This window comes from Dromiciops gliroides, chromosome 2 (assembly GCF_019393635.1).
Source record: "Dromiciops gliroides isolate mDroGli1 chromosome 2, mDroGli1.pri, whole genome shotgun sequence".
Taxonomy (NCBI): Eukaryota; Metazoa; Chordata; class Mammalia; order Microbiotheria; family Microbiotheriidae; genus Dromiciops; species Dromiciops gliroides.
Genome location: NC_057862.1, coordinates 238,158,240 through 238,178,918, shown reverse-complemented (window position 1 = coordinate 238,178,918; position 20,679 = coordinate 238,158,240). Strand labels below are relative to the sequence as shown.

Genomic DNA, 20,679 nt, shown 5'->3' with positions numbered 1-20,679 from the left:
GAGAGACGAGTAAATAAATCACCTGCTGGAAGTTAAGGGGCAAACTGGAACTTGGCAATACAACCGAGGCTGAATCTTTCTTGTATTTGCAATGCAAATCTGCATTTTCTCTCCCGCCGCTCTTCCCCCCTCCCCAAAGCCTTGCTCCTGTGTATCAACATCCATTCCAACAAAGCCAGAGTCTGAGATCCCACAGTAATTACACGCCGCCATCATGAAACTGCTGCAACATTTCGCCCTTGAGACAACTGCTCCCCACATTTCTGCATTGAGTGACCTCCCTTCTAGAAGGGACGCAGTCGTGCACGCCCCCAATCTCCCAGTCCCCGTCTGACTCTACGTGCAAGGAACCTCTGCACCGGGGGCCAGGAGCTGGACTCCACTCGGGTTCCTTTGCCGGGGTCAGAAATTTCTCAGCTGTTATTTTTAGAAGGATACTTTACAAGGATACCCCCCCCCCACCCAAAGAAAATCCCCAAGCACTCTTCCACAGCCCCAAGAGCTTCATAAAGCAACAACAACAACAACAACAACAACAAACCGATGCTATGCCAGAATCCATCAGAAGGAAAAAATTGTGAGTTTTATATATAAAACACTCACATATGTATGTGGGCGTGCTGGATAAACTGCAAAAGCAATAGTCCTTAGCAATCAGTCCGCTGAAGAACCGTAGGAAGAGGGCGGCGGGGGAGGTGGGGGTGGGGGCGGGGGTCGTGGAGAAGCGATCGTGAATTTATTTAAACATTTTCAGGTTTCGTAGTGACGGGAGTTTTGGGGAGGCCAGATTGTGTATTTATTCAAACTGAAAAGTTTGATTGATCTTAGTCATTTAAGCGCCATGTAAATTTAGGGGGGGGGCAGAGGATAAAAAGGAGTTCCTTTTAACTTTCTTCCTAAGACGAAGCGAAGAAGAGGAAGATGTCCTTACAGGAAAGATAGGGGAGTGGGGGTGGGGAGCGTCCTCGGAGTTAAGGGGTAAACAAAACAGTCTGGGCTCTCTGGAAAACACCGAACTTTTCTTTCTCTCTCTCTCTCGGTCTTCAGTGAAACTCGGGAAAATGGACTGCGGAACTCTGTGCTGGCTGTCCCCCCCCCCCCGCCACCCCCCCATAACCTGATCACCCAGGGCGCAGACGCTTGGCCGGGTGGCTGGTTTGGGAGGGATCTCTTAGCCTAGCGGGTGGAGTGAGAGAGCTAGCCGAAGCGGGAGGACGGCGGGCACGCTAGCCTCCTCCCAGGCTGGGGCCGCAGCCCGGCCGGCCGGCTAGACGGCGGGGAGGGAGCCCAGGGCCAAGGCAGTCAGCTGTGCCTGTCATTTGGTGCACGGCGGGTGCAGGCAGAAGCGGCAGAGGCTGGGGAAGAGGAGCCCGGCCGAACGAGCTCTCCGAGCGGCAGCGAACACCCCGCAAAAGCGCAGCCGCCGATTGTTTTCCTTCCCCTTCCCCAACTACTCCAGTCCGGCCGGGCAAACGCAGCAAACAACCCTAAAACGCACTCCCCCTCCCGTACTCTGCCGCGAAACCGAGTGCATAAAGCCATTAAAAAAAAAAAAAAGGAAGAAGAGAAGAATCCCCTTCCATGGGGGGGGGGGGGAAGGAAGCCCAATGGGGCTTGACTGGCTGGGGGGGGCTCTTCCCCTTCTGGGGTACTCACCTTGGTGGGTGAAAATCTCCCGTCTGGTTTAAAGGAGTGGAGGGAAGGGAAACAATTCACAAACACAAACTTTGTTTCTTTTCTGTGGGACTCAGGCGAAGTCGTCACTTCCTAGTGGTGCAAGGGGAGACTCTCAGTCTGGATCCCTTTAACCCAACAACTCCTGCTGCTTCTCGTCCTGCCGCCGCCCCCTGCAGCAGCAGCAGCAGCAGCAGCAGCAGCAGCAGCAGCAGCAGCAACTGCTGCTCCTGTTCCGGGCGAAACTGCAGATGTGAGTGAGCCGCTCGTCTCCCTCTCCCGAGCCCCCGGAGCTTCACAATCAGGGACACCCGGACAACTGGAGATTTGTATTTTCTCTCCGCAGCCTTACGGTTGTCCCTTTGTCCCAAATAGTATCTCTCAGGACCTTACGTGCTCGGTGCTGTTCCGCGGGTAGAAGGAGGAAGTGAAAGCCGCCTTGGTACAGCTTTGCAACGACGCGGCCTCCCTGGGAAAGGCTTGTTCTGGGGGTATTTTCATGGCTTGTTAAGTGTTGCTCCAGCTTCCATGCTGGTGCAGCTCCGTTCTCGGTTGCTTTGCAGTTTGGAGCTGGCTTCTTAGTTTGGGAAGCTGCTTCTCGGGGTTTCTGGAACTTTGGATTTATTTTGGAGCTCCAAGTGACCTAGAAGAAATGAAGTCCCTGGAAACACTGAAACGTCACACACATGCACACAGCACAAGTGATAAAGGAATGGTGGAGGGAGAAGAAGAGACATTTAATTAAAAAAAACACACACACCAAACTTTAGGTCTTAGCCAAATCCTTAAGCGGGGGCAGTCAGGTCAGTCAGTGGTGTACTGGGTGTATTACTAAATATACCTAGCTTTGGTTGTGTTAAAATAACTTTCTTTTCGCTCCTTAGAGTCCTTCTCTCTCCTCTCCTCAAATTCCCTCAAAGAGGCTTGTAAATTATGACTTTGTACCAAACCCATTCACTGGGTTATTTTTGTATTCTAGTACAAACCTTAAGGCTGCAAAATTATTTCTGTTGCAAAATTCCTTCCCTCTCTGTCTTTCCATAAAGCCTGGAATTTACAGAAAAAAAATCCTTCATTGGGCCTGAAACTTTCCATTTTTGGAGGTGGATCAAAGGAGAGGAGTAGGGAAGGGGGACAGGGTCTTTGAGAGGACTTCTGTTTCTATCATAATTTTGAAAGTGGACAAGTGAAGTCAAGCAACTTTTCCTCCGGTGCAAACTACCCTCCTACATGTTTTGGTCCCATAAGAGGCTACAAAATGGTGAAATTGTAGTCCTCTATGAGGAAGGAGTTCCTTAATTGCTAGATTGGTGGAAAGAAACTTACTTTGACTTTAGTGAGAAAGTTCCATACATTTGAAAATCCTGGAAGCAGTAGAACACTGACTTCATTGTAAATTTCTCTGGAAAGAAGGGGCAATTTTAAAAGGTAGTTCTCGTATATCAGATTTTTTTTTCTGCTATACTATGTCTATCAAAATATCCCCAGCTACAGATTTCCCCATTCCTGAGCTAAAAATCTCTTTAAGCTCAATTATCATACAAGTCTGTGGCCCTTTCCTTTTCATATAAAAATAAATGTATAATTGGCATAATAGCATTTAAATAGTGGTCCGAGAGGCACTTTACAAATATCTCATTTTATCTTCACAACCACCCTGGGAGGTAGAGGCCCCTTTTTATAGATAAAGAAATGGAGACAGAGGTTCAGTGATTTGGTCCACTGTCGCACAGCTAGTTAAATATCTGAGGCTGGATTATTGGAACTCCAGTCTTCCTGACTTTAGGCCCATCATTCTATCCACTGTGACACCTAGTTGCCTCTAAAATTGGCTGATAAAATATGATTTCATAGTTCTATATCTCAATGGATTGATTCATGAGAAGCAGTGGGGGGGGGGAGAAGGAACAAGTATTTATTAGGTACCTATTTTATTCTAGGCACTGTACTTATTAGTTTTGCAAATATTATCTTATCCTCACAGCAACTCTGGAAGATGGTTGATATTATTGTCTCTTTTTCAATTGAGGAAACTGAGGCAGAGCTTAAGTGATCTTCCCAGGGTCACATAGCTAGTATGTATCTAGGATTGGATTTGAAACTCAGGTCTTCCTCTCTCTAGACCCAGAGCGCTCTCCACTTTTTTCTTTCTTTCTTTTTTTTTTTTTTGGTGGAGCAATAAGGGTTAAGTGACTTGCCCAGGCTCACACAGCTAGTAAGTGTCAAGTGCCTGAGACCAGATTTGAACTCAGGTCCTCCTGAATCCAGGGCCAGTGCTTTATCCACTGTGCCACCTAGCTGCCCCCCCCTCCACTTTACCATAAATGCTAGTGTCAGGAAAGACTGCGTTTGAATCCTGTCTTCCCTCCCTTATTTCCATGAACAAGTCACTTCACCTTTCTAAGCTTAGTTCTCTCATCTATAAAATGAGAGTGGTGATACAGACCTCATATGATTGTGAAGATTCAGTAAGATTGTCTTTATGTACTCTTTGTAAACCTCCAAGTATCACATATATTTGGGTTGCTTTTAAATTATCCTTTTGGCAAGAAGTTATTAAGCATTTCTATGTACAAGGCACAGTTCTGGGTCCTGAGCATACAAAGCCAAAAGGAAGGAAGAAAAAAAAGAAAAGAATAAACAAATCCCTCAAGGATTTGTAATCTAGTGGGCAACCCCTTCACCAGTGCATATCACCACTCTTCCTTATCTCATTCTATTCAGTTCTTTTCCATGTCCCTCCTTACATCCTCAGGATCAGCCCAATACACTGAAAACAATTCTCTGGTTCTTTTAATCCAGCATGTCCCAAAAATCATAGTGCAATTTTAAGCTAGTAAAGTTTAAGTGCTTTAAAATGCACCAAGACTTTAGGGACACCATATATTTTGAGGTTGCTGATGCAATATTATGCCATTCCCTCAGTCTCATTACTGGCCCACCTCCTTTTCCACTCACAGGTGACCCTGATGTATGACTTTCACATAGCTTCTCATATTCACATTATCACTGGCAATACACAGCAACCTATTAGTCACCCACAAGATGTCTTTTCATTGCTTTTATTCTTCCAAGGTATTCCATGATTCAGAAATGCAGCATCCCCAGATTATTGGCATTAAACAATATTGGTTTTCTGATATGATATGGAGTAAAGCAGAAACAGATGAAAAAGATACACTATGACTGCAATAATGAAAATGAAAGAATACTAAAAGGAGGGGAACCAAATAACAATGATGACCAACCTTGGTTCTGGAGAATAAAGAAATATACCTCCTTCCTCTTGGAAGAGATACAGGGGACTATGAGTACAGACTGTAACTTGCATTTGTCATTGCAGTGACTATATTCGTCTAGGGAGTTCCCATTGAGAAAACTCCCTCTACCAATGTAAATTCTGCAGTGTTTCTACAGCTCATATTCTTAGTAAGTTATCTGAGAACCTTAAGATGTCAAGTTAAATAACCTGCCCAAGGTCAAACAGCCAGACATAGCTGTCAGAGGCAAGGCTTAATTGAACCTAGGTCTTCTTGACTTCAAGGCTGACTCTCTATTTACTATAAATTCAGGGCACATCACTGTATTGGTTATTTTTTGTTTGTTTTTCTTTCAATAGAGATTTCAGTGATGAAGGAGGAAGTAGGAGAAGAGAAGTATATCCAGAAATAACTCTGATGTAAAAACAAAAGGCACCAATAACAAATATATACATACATACATATGTGTATATGTGTGTGTATACACACACACACACACACACACATATACACTCACTTTTTTAATGAGAGAACAAGTTGGATTCATTGAAAGCGTTGCTAAAATTCCAATGAGTGACCCAGCCCATACCTTCTTTCCATTCAATTGTGCCACCAGATTATTGTCCATCCAAAGTGCCTTTCTAAAATATATGTTCTAAAAAAAATACATAAAATAAAATATATATTCTCATGAACTCAGGAGAGTGCCCATTTAATTGCTTTGCTGCTCCAGAGCAGAGCTTCTGAAACTTTTTTCCCACTTGCGACCCCTTTTCGCCAGAGAAATTTTTACGCGACCCAGGGCGTATAGGTATATAACATAGATATACACAACCTTTTACTGTTGCCAAATTTTTCACGACCCCCACATTCAGTTACGGGACCCTTCGTGGGGTCGCGACCCACAGTTTAAGAAGCGTTGCTCTAGACTCTACACTAGCAGGGTCCAAAAAATAGAGCATAACCCCAAGAGATTATGTGATCAGCCAATCAGATTGGGGAAAAGGGTTTCCTCCTACCCTCTCTGCCATAGCCAATCGTGAGACATGTTTCCAATACAGCCACGCCTATCTTTTATCCATTGTTTCCCCCATCATTCCTCCACATCCTCTCCACTTCTGTTCTGGCAGTTCAATCCTCAAAGCAGTTGTAACCTAACCCCAACTGGAGACCTCCAGCAACCTTTGCTAAGGTAGTTTTGGGAATATTGCCCTCCTCTCTGCATACCCCACCCCCTGCTCCCCAGGTTACTTCCTGACTTCTGCAAGTCCTTTGGAGGGTTGCTTTGAAGCTCTGGGACGAAGTCGGTTAGTAAGTCTTCCACATATGCCCTCTTTTTTGTTTTGGTTGGACAGTGAGTCCTGTGTGTGTGTGTCTATACATATATACATATATGTATAAAATTTAGCAATATAAGTAAATATACATATTAGGAGGTATGTGCTCAAAAATTATATTCATGGGTATGATGTCCAAAAAAAGTTTGTAATTCCCTAGACTAGACAGTGTGGCTTGATAAAACTATTTTTTATGTAGTAATAGTGTGTGTGTGTGTGTGTGTGTGAGAGAGAGAGAGAGAGAGAGAGAGAGAGAGAGAGAGAGAGAGAGAGTGTACAGAATTTAGGTTCTCTGAGAACCATAGAAAGTTTGGCACTTCCCCATGGCTCCCTCTTGTGTTGAGGGGCATGTATTACCCATTTGCCCCCAACCCCCACCTCCACAATGAGCACAAGAATCCCCCTTGCTTGGTTCTTTTGACCAATTCAATTAGGTTGAGGTAGTAATACCGCGTAGAAGTGAAACAAACGTTTTGAAGGGCCATAAGGCAACATCTATGCTCTTTGGCCTAGTGATTCCACTGCTAGGATTTTATCCTTAACATATTGTAGAAGGATAAAGGGAACCTATGTTTAAAATATTCATAGCTGTTTTATTTACAATAGCAGGTAACTAGAAGTGACATTTATGTTCAGCAATTAAAGAATGGTTAAATTAGCATGCACTGATATAATTAAATATTATGGTGTCATAAAAACAATAAACACGAAGATGATGGAAAAATATGGAAGGAGTGATACAAAGTGATACAGATGGAAACCAATAGAATCAGAACCATTTACACATTGAATGCAAGTATTTATTTAAAAATGTAAGAAGGCAAAACCAAGGAAGAGACAAGCAGTCTTGGAAAGAGATACAGAGAAAATGCGTTGGGGTTGGTCTGTTAATTGGTTTTACTTTTTTTAATGCTGGGGGCTTTGTGTAAAATTTTGTTCCTTATTACATATGTGTATATATATTTGACTATTAATATTTCTTGATAGTTATTAATCATAATATGGGCAGCTAGGTGGCACAGTGAATAGAGAACTAGGCCTCAAGTCAGGAAGACTCTTCTTCCTGAGTTCAAATGTGATCTCAGACACTTATTAACTGTGTGACCCTGGGCAAATCACTCAACCCTGTTGACCTCAGTTTCTACATCTGTAAAAGGGAGCTGGAGAAGGAAATGGCAAACCATTCCAGTATTTTTGACCAAAAAAAAAAATCCAAATGAGTTGGACTCAAGGAGTCAGACATGACTAAAAATGACTGAAGAACAACAAATATATGTATGATGTTAGTATTTATTGATGGTTATTAATCACAATAACCTGCACAAAATCCTACCCTAATGCCTCAGAGCACTTTAGAGGTGACCTCCAGCATTTTACAAGTATATGCCAACAGAAAACAACTCTAGCAAGTTGTACTTGTTGAAAAGTCTTCAAGAATACTTCCCTGTCTCTTTCTGAAGACCAGCCTAACTACAAGAGAACCTAAGTACAAGAGAGGTTTATCAATAAATAGCAGGCTGACCATGTAGTGATAAATTCTTTGGTGTTGACAAACCATCACAAGTCCAATTTCCATCTATATGCATGACTCCCAGAGCTACATACCTACCACTAGTCTCTCTGCTGAGTTTCTATTCTGCAATACAAACTACCTATTGGACATTTCCAAATGGATGTCCTCTAGAAATCACAAACTCAATACACAGAACAGAATTCAGTATCTTCTCCCTCTCTCACACCCACCCCTCTTCCTAAATTCCTATTTATTTTGGTCCTTCCAGTCAACCATGTCTGCAATCCAAGTCCTTGACTCCTCATTTTCCCTCACTGTCCATATTCAATCAGTTGCTGAAGTTTGTGATTCTATAATATACCCAGCATCTGTCCCCTTCTAACCTGACTCCTTTCCTTGGATTTCAGGTTCCCAAAAAGTTGGAATGTGGTCTTCCCACACGTAAATAGGTCTAGACATGAGAGGGCCTGCTTAGTGGAGAGGGCATAGCCCCTGAGCCCCTTGGGCAAGGAAGTGGTTATACTGTTAGATTTGTAACATAGAAAACAAAAGGAAGTTGTAGGTAAAGGGAAGGATGACCTACAGATTCTCTTTGGAGAGGCAAAGAAAAGAATTGGTTTTATTATGCTTACAGAAAAAAAGAAACCATTTCAGAGGATCTTTTGTCATCTGTTGCAATGCTGCTGATAAGTATTTACAAAAAGACTACTATGAAGACAATCACAGTTTATGTACTAACAATTGCTGCAGAGGATGAAGTAGAAAAATTCTTCAAATAACTTAAAACAGGTCTCCAAATTAAATCAACATATGTAAATTTAACTTTGGTACTCGGTGACTTCAATGTAAAGGGAGTAAAGGATAGGGATCTGGTGAAAAATCTGGTGGAAAATATGATATTCAAGGGTATGAAAGAAAGACAGGTTTATAGAATATACAAAAGCTTACCACCTATGAATCATGGGTTCATTTCTTTGAGAAAAGAGTTGAAATATTTGACATAGCAAGTACCATATAAAAACAAAAAATGAAATTGATTATATTTTACAGATTGTCAATGACTTGCTACCAATGTAGGGGTAATTTCCCAATCAGGCACCTTATACAGTCAAACCACTGCTGTGTTAGACCAAAGATCATAATTAATACAATCATCAAAGAAAGTAGAGGGATCATATTAAGACTTTAAACTCTCATCTTCCCAGATATTATATTCCTTTATTCAACAAACATTTATTAAGCACCTACTATGTGCCAGGGACTGAGTATACAAAGACAAAATCAAAACAGTTCTTGCTCTTTTCTTTTCTTTTTTTTTTTGCAAAATAAAAAGAATTATTAGGAGAGAAATACACGGCCAAGGAACAAATAACCCTGGTGACTGTCCTTCAGTTGTTGCTCTTAAGGAGCTTAGTCTATTGGGAAGAAAGAACACATATATGTAGACAGTAATTTCCAGAGGGAAGGCACTAACAACCAGAAATCAAGATGGGTTTCCTGTAAGAAGTGATACTTGAGGGGGCAGCTAGGTGGTGCAGTGGATAGAGCACCGGCCCTGGAGTCAGGAGTACCTGAGTTCAAATCCGGCCTCAGACACTTAACACTAGCTGTGTGACCTTGGGCAAGTCACTTAACCCCAATTGCCCTGCAAAAAAAACCCACCAAGAAGTGACACTTTGAGTTAAGCTTTGAAAGAAGCTAGAGGGGCAGCTAGGTGGCGCAGTAGATAGAGCACCGGCCCTGGATTCAGGAGGACCTGAGTTCAAATTTGACCTCAGACACTTGACACTTACTAGCTTTGTAACCTGGACAAGTCACTTAACCCCAGTTGCCTCACCCCCCCCCCAAAAAAGTAGAGATTCTGAGAGGCACACATAAGAGAAGAGTCGGAATTTTATATTTCAAGTACATCAAGTTGGCTGGAGCATAGTGTACGTAAGGGAGAGTGATGTGAAATAAGCCTGGAGTCCAACCATGAAAGCCTTTGAAAAGCCAAAAAGAGGAATTTGTATTTTATCCTAGAAGCTGAAGGGAACCACTGGAGCTTCTTAAGCAGGAGAGTGACATAATAGGACTCATGCTTTAGTAATACTGTATCTCCTTAGCAGCTGAGGGAAGACTCAGAACAAGGAGACCCATTATGAGGCTGTAGCCAGGGTCTGTGAGGGTTGTTAGTATAAGGTGGAAAAACTCACCTACCGGGTTTCAGAAAGCCGGGGGATACTCCCTCCCTCTTCTCTGGCCTTAGGAATGCAAGCATTGACAATCCTCTCCAACCACCTTTCTTTTTCTCCCACTGAGTTTGACCTATTCTCTAGTCACTAAATGCTTTTTTTATTTTACCCTTCAAAGAAGTTCCTTTGATTACATATGGGGTAGTGGTGAAATAAATGGGAAGGCACCATGATTCAAAGCAGCAGCCCAGCCTTTCCTCCCTCCAAGACTGTAATTGCAATTGGCTCACTTTCACCTAAGGGAAAACCCTGAATTCCGTTTATACTCTGCTTTCTCTCTCTCTCTCTCTCTCTCTCTCTCTCTCTCTCTCTCTCTCTCTCTCTCTCTCTCTCTCTCTCTCTCTCTCTCCCTCTCTCTCTCTCTCTCTCTCTCTCTCTCATGCACACACACACATACACATGCACACACATGTGCACACATGCACACACACTCTTTATAAAATCAATATTATTAGCTCTCTTCTAGCTCAAGAGCCCCCAGTTGAGACAAAATACCAGTGATTCAGATAGATTCAGATAGAGCATTTGCTCTCTGTCACTTGATCTGTTTTTGCCTTATGAGTCTTACTGTCTCTTTTTGCAACTACCTATCAAATAATGAAACATCCAAATCAGAAGCAGCTAGGGTTGATCAAATTTTATCTAGTTGACATTCAACTAATCAAAGAGAAAATATAAATATATAGAGATAATATATAATGTATAGAGATAAAATTAGAAATGCAGACACTTTCACTGGGAGGAGAGAGAAGAGAAGAGAAGAGAAGAGAAGAGAAGAGAAGAGAAGAGAAGAGAAGAGAAGAGAAGAGAAGAGAAGAGAAGAGAAGAGAAGAGAAGAGAAGAGAAGAGAAGAGAAGAGAAGAGAGAGAAGAAAGAGAGAGGAGAGAAAAGAGAGAAGAGAGAAAGAGAGGGAGGGAGAGGGGGACAGAGAGAGAGAGAAAGAGAGAGAAAAAGTGAAGTTAGTGGGGAGGGTTTGACAGCGAGAAAAGCATCACCATTACCCTTGTCACCAGCCTCAACTGGTCACAATTTCTTTCATCTCAGCCCCAAGTGGCATCCCTATGGTTTAGTACCCTGAGTCCTGATAATGGCAGCAACTAATGTAGCAGTGACTCTCCCTCCTTCCCTTGTTCTCTCTCCTCATAAAACAAAATTTAAAAACTGAATTCCTGTACTGTCCTGGAGGCACCCAGTCCAAATTTCCATGTGCTTGCTTAATTCTCAAAGTCTATGAGATTTCACTCTCCGAACCAAAGGGCAAACCCTATCTCTTTAAGACCTACAGTTCCTCTTCTATCCATAGATCATATGAAACCAAAGAATTGTTTTCTGGCCTATAGAAACTCATCTTTCCAGCATACATTCTCCTTGGCAGAAAGAGGAACCAAGGGGTACAGGACTATTAAAAAAAAAAAAAGAAGTTAAAGGCCTGCACTAGAGCAGGGCTTCTTTTTATGTTTTGACTACTTATCTCTTGGGAACTAGCTCTTGGCTTTATTTACTTTTTTTCTCTTCGGGGCAATGAGGGTTAAGTGACTTGCCCAGGGTCACACAGCTAGTGAGTGTCAAGTGTCTGTAGCTGGATTTGAACTCAGGTCTTCCTGAATTCAGGGCCGGTGTATTAAATACTGCACCACCTAGCCACCCCTAGAGCAGGGCTTCTTAAACTTTTTCCACTCTTGACCTCTTTTATCCTGAGAAATTTTTATGCTACCCCAGATAACCTTTTCCTGTTGCCAAATTTTTTGCGACCCCCACATTCAGTTGTGCAACCTCATATGAAGTCAGGACCCACAGTTTAAGAATCTAGGCACCATGGCACAGACCACGTATATGGGAAGAAGAACATAAATATTAGATATATCAGTGACATAGAATTGGCACAACTTGGAAACCGATTGGCTGTAAGGGGCAAGGGAGGGGAAAGAATTGAGGATAGCTCTGAGGATTGTAAGCCTGGGAAATCGGAAGGATGCACCCAACAGAAACAGGGAAATTAGGAAGAGAGAAGGAATGTAGAAAAGGTACTGAAGAAAATAAATATTGGAAGAGCAGCTAGGATAGACAAAGTATGTAGATGACATAACTTTGAGTGATCTAAAAATTGTCAAGGTATCTAAAAAAGGGAAGAATACTAAAAATATGGGGAACATTTTTGGACTTCATTATTACTCATCCTCAGACAGCAACTGATCAATTTATCTACTTTCCCAAATCCACAAAAATTTGAGGTTAATTGACACACGTATTAGATCATCCTTGATAAAGACATAATAAGGGAACACATAAAGCTCTATCAAATTATATTCTATAGCAGAAGACATGTTGGTGGTCACACAGTTGACTAAAAAAGTATAGAGGGGCAGCTAGGTGGAGCAGTGGATAGAGTACCGACCCTAGAGTCAGGAGTACCTAAGTTCAAATCTGGCCTCAAACACTTGACACTTCCTAGCTGTGTGACCCTGGGCAAGTCACTTAACCCCAATTGCCTCACTAAAAAAAAAAGTATAGAGAAGTCAAGATCCCCCTGTGCTCATATTGATTATTAAAAAGCATTTGCTTCAGTGAAACAAAATACTATTTTGACTGCTCATCCAACAAGATGTTTTGACATGTATATGTCAAAATCACACAAAATTCCTTGAAAAAAGTAACAACAGAAATAAATTTGTTTAACTACCCTCTGATTATTATCTGGTGAAGCATAAAACAAGGCAATGAATGTCAGGCCAAAGTGTTTGCCTTCATCATTGAAAGATGCCATATGGAAGAGGGATTCCCTACAGATGATCAAGTCTTCCAGATGCTCCTGTTTGTGAACGATACTGTACTGATTGCACCAAACCCCAGACCATTTCCTAAATGAGATCAGTCATCACTCAAAACAGTTTGACACAATCACCTACACAGGAAAAACCAAATAAATAAAGAATGCCTTTTGGGGGGCAGAGAGGTGGTGCAAGGGATAAAGCACTGGCCCTGGATTCAGGAGGACCTGAGTTCAAATCCAACTTCAGACACTTGACTTGGGTCTTTGTAATTCCAGGCCCAGAATTCTATGTACTGTGCCACCTAGCTGCCCATGAACAGGTTGCAATACATTAAAAATGAGGAACTTCACATGAGAAGAATTCTAAAGGACTTTATAAGAAATTTAGCACCAGAAAAAAAAAATTTACTGGGTCAATAGCAAAAGAGATTTCAATGGTGATAGAGTTCAGTTATTGTAGATAATGATAATAGATTTCTCTAGAAATGCTGGAGAATATGTTCCATTTCATATTTATTTGCTATCCTTCTACTTTCACTTATATGTACTGTTGGGATGATATGACTTTGGCTCATGCCAAACTTTCTGCATGATAATTTGTTCATCCTCCTCCTCCTCCTCCTCCTCCTCTTCCTTCTTCTTCTTCTCTCTCTCTCTCTGCTGCATTTGATCACTCCTATTGCAGTAATGCAATAATTCTATTTTTTTCCCAAGTCAATAAAGATATTTTACTACATATAAAATGTGCCACGTAGAAGAATGAAACTGGATTGTAAAATTAATGAATTTACTTTCAATAATTTTGTTTACCCAAACTTTTAATTATATTTGCATAGTTGGGAGGAGGAGGATTGTCCCCATTAGTATTTTCAAATAGCTAAAAAAAATCTACAGTACAAAAGCTAACATTCTGCTTAAGGCAACCAATGACATCATTAGGAAGAAAAATAAGAAATCTCCCAAACATTATCATGTGATAGTTCATTGTTATTGGAGATAAAATCAAAATGTTTTAATACTTTATGAAAGAATCATCACAATATGCCTTCACTGTTTAGTATTTTTGGATGCCCAGAAGTAGCAATAGAATGTTAAAGACAGAAAAGAATTGTCACCTGCCTTTATTCCACTTGCCTGTGCATGTTGCCTTCTCTGTACATAGTGTGACATTTGGTGAAGTGACCTGGCATTCAGATGCAAGTTCTCTCAACCTTCCATATAGCAATAGCTTAGGAAACAGTGATGTCCTGATGGTGAGGACCAATGAGTTAGTCACATACTCAGAACACACCCCATCCAGGACTTTACCAGGGAAATGGAATGTAAAACAGATTGCTAGGATCATGCTGAGTCCTGTTGATGTGGTCCAGGATGCTGGTGGAATTGAGGAGGCCCGAGTTAACCCCTCACACTGCTACAACCCTCCCAAACAAAATAATTGACAACAAAGAAGCAGTGGACCTGGGCAGTGGGCTTGACTTCATCCCCAGGTAGATTGATCTAGGACCCAACTATGCCAAGAAAAATATAAAAGCAGTTTTTAGGACTTGGGCAGGGGATCTCTAGAGATTACAGAGAACCCCCGTAACTATTGGCTTTTATCTGTATTTTCCTGAGCTGCTTTCATGTCTTAGGAATTCCTTTTATGTGAGGAAACTAGAATGGCTTTTTGTTGTTGTTGTTTGTTTGTTTTTTGGTGAGGCAATTGGGGTTAAGTGACTTGCCCAGGGTCACATAGCTAGTAAGTGTTAAGTGTCTGAGGTCGGATCTGAACTCAGGTCCTCCTGAATCCAGGGCTGGAATGTTTGTAGTAAGAGGACTGTTTGAATCTTCAGGCTCTGAATGTCCGTTGCACCAGATGTAAGACAGGACATTTGTCCCGCCCAAGTACCTTGTTAATTTTAGTCACTAAGACATAGCTTGAGGAAATAAGGCCCACCCTTCATCTCTTCTGAAAAATAGAAGCTCCTGCCAATTTTGTATAATAGAAAGAACCCTGTTAGATTTTTTTTTAAACACCGAAAACATACATAGTTTGGAATTATACCTCTTCAATCTGTGTGACCTTGAACAAGTCACTTAACTTTTTTCTCTTCAATTTCCTTTTCTGTAAAATGAGGTAGATGAGCCTGAAAGTCCCTTTCAGTTCTATCTCTATGGTCCCATCATTCACTGGATCTCAGTTTCCTTAGCAGCAAAATGACAGGGTTGATAAGATGAGCACTAAGGTCCCTTCCAGCTCTAAATCCTATTAATCTATACATTTCAGACAGAGTAGCAGCATCATATAGTGTTAAAGAATGTGGAATTGGGAGCTGGGGGAGGGGGGCAAGGATTAAAATCCCACCAACACCTGGGCATGTTACTTAGCCCTAGTTTCTTCATCTGCAGCACAAAAATAATCCTTGTAGTACCTACCTCACAGAGTTGGCATTAGGATCAAGTGAGATAATGCATTTGAAGTGCTTTGCAAACTTTAAAGTGCCTTGTAAATGTCAATGATTGTTATTTTCTATATATAGTTGCCATCTCCTTTAATTTCAGCGGTTGGAGGGTGTGGATAATAATGGAGCTTCTTGGAGCATTGTTGGCATGCAGTATCGCCCAGCAGAGAACACTCGTTGATGGCAGCCTACCAGAAGAGGCAATTTGGTATAGTGGAAAGTGTAGCATAGAGGCCTGGGAATCAGGAAGACCTGAGTTTGACTGATGCCCTAGATACTTACTAGCTCTGTGACCTTGAACGAGTCACTTAGTCTGTTTCCTCAACTGTAAAGTGTGTGCAATAATAGCATATCCATCACAAAGTTATTGTGATGATCAAATAAGATACTACATACATGTCAAGGGCTTTATTAACCTGAAAATGCTTTAATAATAGCTAAGTGTTAGCTATTATTATGGGGCAGCTAGGGGGTGCAATGGATAGAGCAAATCTGGCCTCAGACAATTCCTCAATTGTGTGACCCTGGGCAAGTCACTTCACCCTGTTTGCCTCAGTTTCTTCATCTGTAAAATGAGCTGGAGTAGGAAATGGCAGACCATTCCACTATCTGTGCCAAGAAACCCCAAATGGGGTCTCAAAGAGTTGGACATATCTGAAAATGATTGAACTGAAGCTATTATTATTATGATAACAAGAGAGCTGTGTAAATGTCAGCTATTTATCTACACATGTTCCTGGCACTTGCTTAACCATATCACAGCGTATCCCCAGGGCCCCACTTCATGTTCAGAGGCTGATGGAGCAGAATAAGGACCTGGCCAGATGATTTTCAACATTGGTCTTTTAATCTGATGAGGAAAGGAAGGAAAAGGGAGAAGGAAAAATTTTTAAAAGGTGAACAGTGTGGGGCAGCTAGGTGGCACACTGGATAAAGCCCCAGCCCTGGATTCAGGAGGACCTGAGTTCAAATCCGGCCTCAGACACTAGACACTTACTAGCTGTGTGACCCTGGGCAAGTCACTTAACCCTCATTGCCCCACCCCTCCCAAAATGGTGAACAGTGCCACAGAACTAAATGACCCTTCCAACTCTAAATCTACGATCCCATGATCCCAGGTTACCCATGAGTGGCTCATCTCCGCCAGTGGAAGTTACTGATTTTCCACAGAGTGAGCCCACTATCCTAATAAAATCATGTGTCCAATTTCTCTACCCTCATCCACACTAAACATTTAAAACCAGTCTGTTCCCTTTTGATAATAATAATAGCTCTCATTTATATAGCATTGTAAAATGTGCAAATCACTTTACATATTTTATCTCTTGATCCTCACAACAACTCTGGAAGATAGGTAATGTTATTATCCCCAATTTACTGATTAGGAACCTCAGGCTGAAAGAGGTTGAGTGACTTTCCCAGAGTCACACAGTTAATAAGTATTTGAGACCTGAGTTCAAATTCGACCTCAGACATTTAACACTTACTAGCTGTGTGACCCTGGGCAAGTCACTTAACCCCCAATTGCCTCACTTTAAAAAAAAAAGTATTTGAGGCTGAATTTTACCTCGGATCTTCCTGATTCCAAGTCCAGCATTCTAACCACTAGGCCACCTAACTGCCTTAATAATAACCTCTTTTGCTTCTCTCCAGGTATAGAGAATGATGAGATAATGATGGCATTTCCTCTCCAAACATTGCCTTCTTCCCAATAGGATCAGAGTATTTATTTAGAAAATAAAACAGTTTAGTGATAGAGAAAGGCAGGGGGAAGAATACTCTGCTAATCCCAACAGTTTGAAAGCCCTCCCTGCAACCTTCTCTCTGAGCCTCTTACCTTGCTTGTCTTTCTACCCCCTTTCTCCTCAGCCACTCATGACCTGGACGCCTCCAGTAGATAATTGCCTTTTTCTCTGCTCTATTTTTTCATGTGTGCATCAGCAGCAGCTGTCGTTGCCATGCCGTCATCTTTGTTGCCATGACTTGAGGGGCTTTTGGATGTGCTAGTACAAGTATCTATAATTTTAACAATAACTAGGCTGTTCAGGACATACTTTCCTCATTAGGTCATTCACTTTTAGACCTAAATCAAGGCAAATATCTTTGTGACTAAGACCTCTGAGAACTGGCTTTAATACCCAAATGATTTATTTTTTTACTATTACTAATGTTATGCATCCCCTGTGAAGTCCTACTCTGATTCTCTGTTGGGGGATGGAAAACATTGGGATTTCTTTCTTTTTTTTTTTTAGTGAGGCAGTTGGGGTTAAGGGACTTGCCCAGGGTCACACAGCTAGTAAGTGTTAAGTGTCTGAGGCCGGATTTGAACTCAGGTGCTCCTGACTCCAGGGCCGGTACTCTATCCACTGTGCCATCTAGCTGCCCCCAAATATTGTGATTTCTAAAAGGCCATGTTAATAGAATATACTCTGGGAGATGCTACCAGGCTGGGAAAGTTTCAGGTACAGGTCCTTTTGATCCACAATGTATTTGCCAACTTAGAATCAACCTATGGTCAGCCGGGCCCATCACCAGACGTTATCAGGTGATGAATTTTATTTCAAGTACAGAATTGATAAAGACCATCTAATAAAGTATAAAGCGGTTGAGATATGCATGACTGGAGGGATCACCCAATCTATAAGATATTAAATGTTTTTGTAATTATTAGGGTAAACTTGAGAGTTTCTATAGAATATATATATGTATATATATATATATATATATATATATTTATAGTATTGTGTATATTTGTTTGCATGTTGTCTCTCTCATTAAATTGTAATCTCCTTAAGGGCAGGGACTGTCTTTTGCCTCTGTTTATATTCCCAGCACTTAGAACAGTGCCTAGCACATAGTAGGCACTTAATAAATGTTTATGGATTGAATAACTGGCTAAATGAGCTGGTCAGTATAGGAGAAAATTAATGTAGTAAGCTACTCTGAAAGGAGCCAAGTAATTCTTATGATCTCATGGGCCCAAAGTTGAAGGGACCCAAGCAAGTGCAAAGGAAGTCAAATGATCTTTTTTTTAATAATGCTATAGACATGATGTGTGTAAGAGAGAAGGGGGGGAAAGGGCTCCCAGGTTTGCAAGAGAATGAGCAATAGAGGCTATCAGTGACAGGGGTAAATTTATTTTTGTTTTTTAAATAGTATGTTGTTTTATTTTTTCCAAATACATGTAAATATAGTTTTCAACATTCTTTTTTTTAATTTTTTTTTATTTTTTTAGTGAGGCAGTTGGGGTTAAGTGACTTGCCCAGGGTCACACAGCTAGTAATTGTTAAGTGTCTGAGGTCAGATTTGAACTCAGGTACTCCTGACTCCAGGGCCAGTGCTCTATCCACTGCGCCATCTAGCTGCCCCTCAACATTCATTTTTGTAAGATTTGGGGTTTCAAATTTTTCTCCCTCCCTCTCTTCCTCCATCCTGAAGCCAGCAAGCAATCTGATATTGGTCATACAATACAATCATGTTAAACATATTTCCACATTAATCATGTTGTGAGAGAAGAATCAGAACAAAAGGGAAAAGACAGTTGACATTTACTAGCTATGTGACCCTGGGCAAGTTACTTAACTCTCATTGCCCTGCAAAAAAAAAAAAATACTGCTTTGTAGTATTGTTTGAGACTTGGTAATATTATACTCCCATCCTTTCCACTTTTTTGTTTCTCTATATGAATTTTGTTAGTATCTTTTCTCTATATATAAAATATTTCTTTGGGAGTTTGACATAGCAGTGAATAAGCAAATTAATTTCAGTAGTATTGTCATTTTTATTATATTGCCTTGACATTCTCATGAGTAATTAATGTTTCTCCAATTATTTAGGTTGGTTTTTATTTCTGCAAAGAGTTTGTTATAATTAGATTCAGATAGACCCTGGCTGAATCTTTGAAGTTACACTTCATAAAATTTTATAGCTTCTGTAGATATTTTGAATAGAATTTTTCTTTCTAAGTCTTCTTGTTGGGTTTTGTTGGTTACATATAGGAATGCTAATGATTTATATGGATTTGTCTTATATTCTATAACTTTGCTGAAGTTATTATTTCTTTTTTAAAATTATTTATTTATTTATTTATTTATTGTTGTTGTTTTTTTTTTTCAGGGCAATGAGGGTTAAGTGACTTGCCCAGGGCCACACAGCTAGTAAGTGTGAAGTGTCTGAGGCAGATTTGAACTCAGGTCCTCCTGAATCCAGGGCCGGTGCTTTATCTACTGAGTCATCTACTTGCCCCCCTGAAGTTATTATTTCAATTAAATTTCAAATGGACTCTTTAGGGTTCCCTAAGTATACTATCATATTTTCTGCAAAAAGTGATACTTTTGCTTTTTCTTTGCCTATGCTTATTTCATCAATTTCTTTTCTTGTCTTTTTGTGATAGGTAGCAATTCTAGCACTGCATGAAATAGTAATGTGAATAATGGGCATCATTTAAAAATGATATTATTTGGAAAGGTCTCTGAATTTACTCCTTTGACTATAATATTTGAGGGGCAGCTAGGTGGTGCAGTGGATAAAGCACTGGCCCTGGATTCAGAGGACCTGAGTTCAAATCTGTCCTCAGATACTTGACACTTACTAGCTGTGTGACCATGGACAAGTCACTTAACTCTCATTGCCCCACCAAAAAAAAAAAAAGACTATAATATTTGCTCCTGGATTTAGATAAGCACTATTTCCTATATTAAGCAAAAGCCTATTTGTTCCTATGATCTCTAGAGTTTTTAATAGAAATGAATTTTCCATTTTGTCAGAAGCTTTTTCACCATCTATATAATCACATGATTTTTGTTATTTATGTTATTTATATGATTTAATATATTAATAGCCTTCATTATGTTGAAACAACTGCATTCCTGGTATAAGCCCAACTTGGTCATAATTTATAATCTTCCTTCCCCCACACCCCACTTTGTCTCTACTTAGTTTAGGTTTAATTCAGATGATATTTATGTCCAAAAAAAGGCTGGAATTAATTGTACTGGAATATTGGAAACTATTTAAGTTAATTCTTATTTGAAAATTTTGTAGAATTCACTTTTAAATCTATCTGATCCCAGAGATTCCCCCCTTTGGGAATTTATTTATGACTTATTTAATTTATTTTTCTGATATTGGGTTATTTAAATATCTTATTTCTTATTTTGTTAATCAGATTATTTTATATTTTGTGAGTATTTGTATTCCCTATAAGTTATCAGTTTTGTTAGCATATAATTAGACACAATTGTTACTAGTGATTTCTTTTATTTCCTCTTCAATTGTTGTTAAGTTCCCTTTTTTCATTTTTATATGAATAATTTTGATTTCTCTCTTTTTAAAATTAGGTTAGATAACTTTATTTCATTAGTATTTTTAAAAATAGCTCCTAGTTTTCTTTTTCAATTCAATGGTCTTGGGGCAGCGAGGTGGTGCAGTGGATAAGGCACCAGCCT

At 40.4% G+C, this 20,679-nt stretch overlaps 1 protein-coding gene across 1 annotated transcript in view; it reads right to left on the bottom strand.

The window, feature by feature from the left end:
* Window positions 1-1,796, bottom strand: part of MIDEAS (mitotic deacetylase associated SANT domain protein) — a 133,273-nt gene extending 131,477 nt beyond the window's left edge. Inside the window, exon 1 of the mRNA XM_043985417.1 lies at window positions 1,657-1,796. The gene's annotated coding sequence lies outside the window, so the exon portion shown is untranslated. The remainder of the gene's footprint in view (window positions 1-1,656) is intronic.
* Between the last annotated feature and the right edge of the window lie 18,883 nt (window positions 1,797-20,679).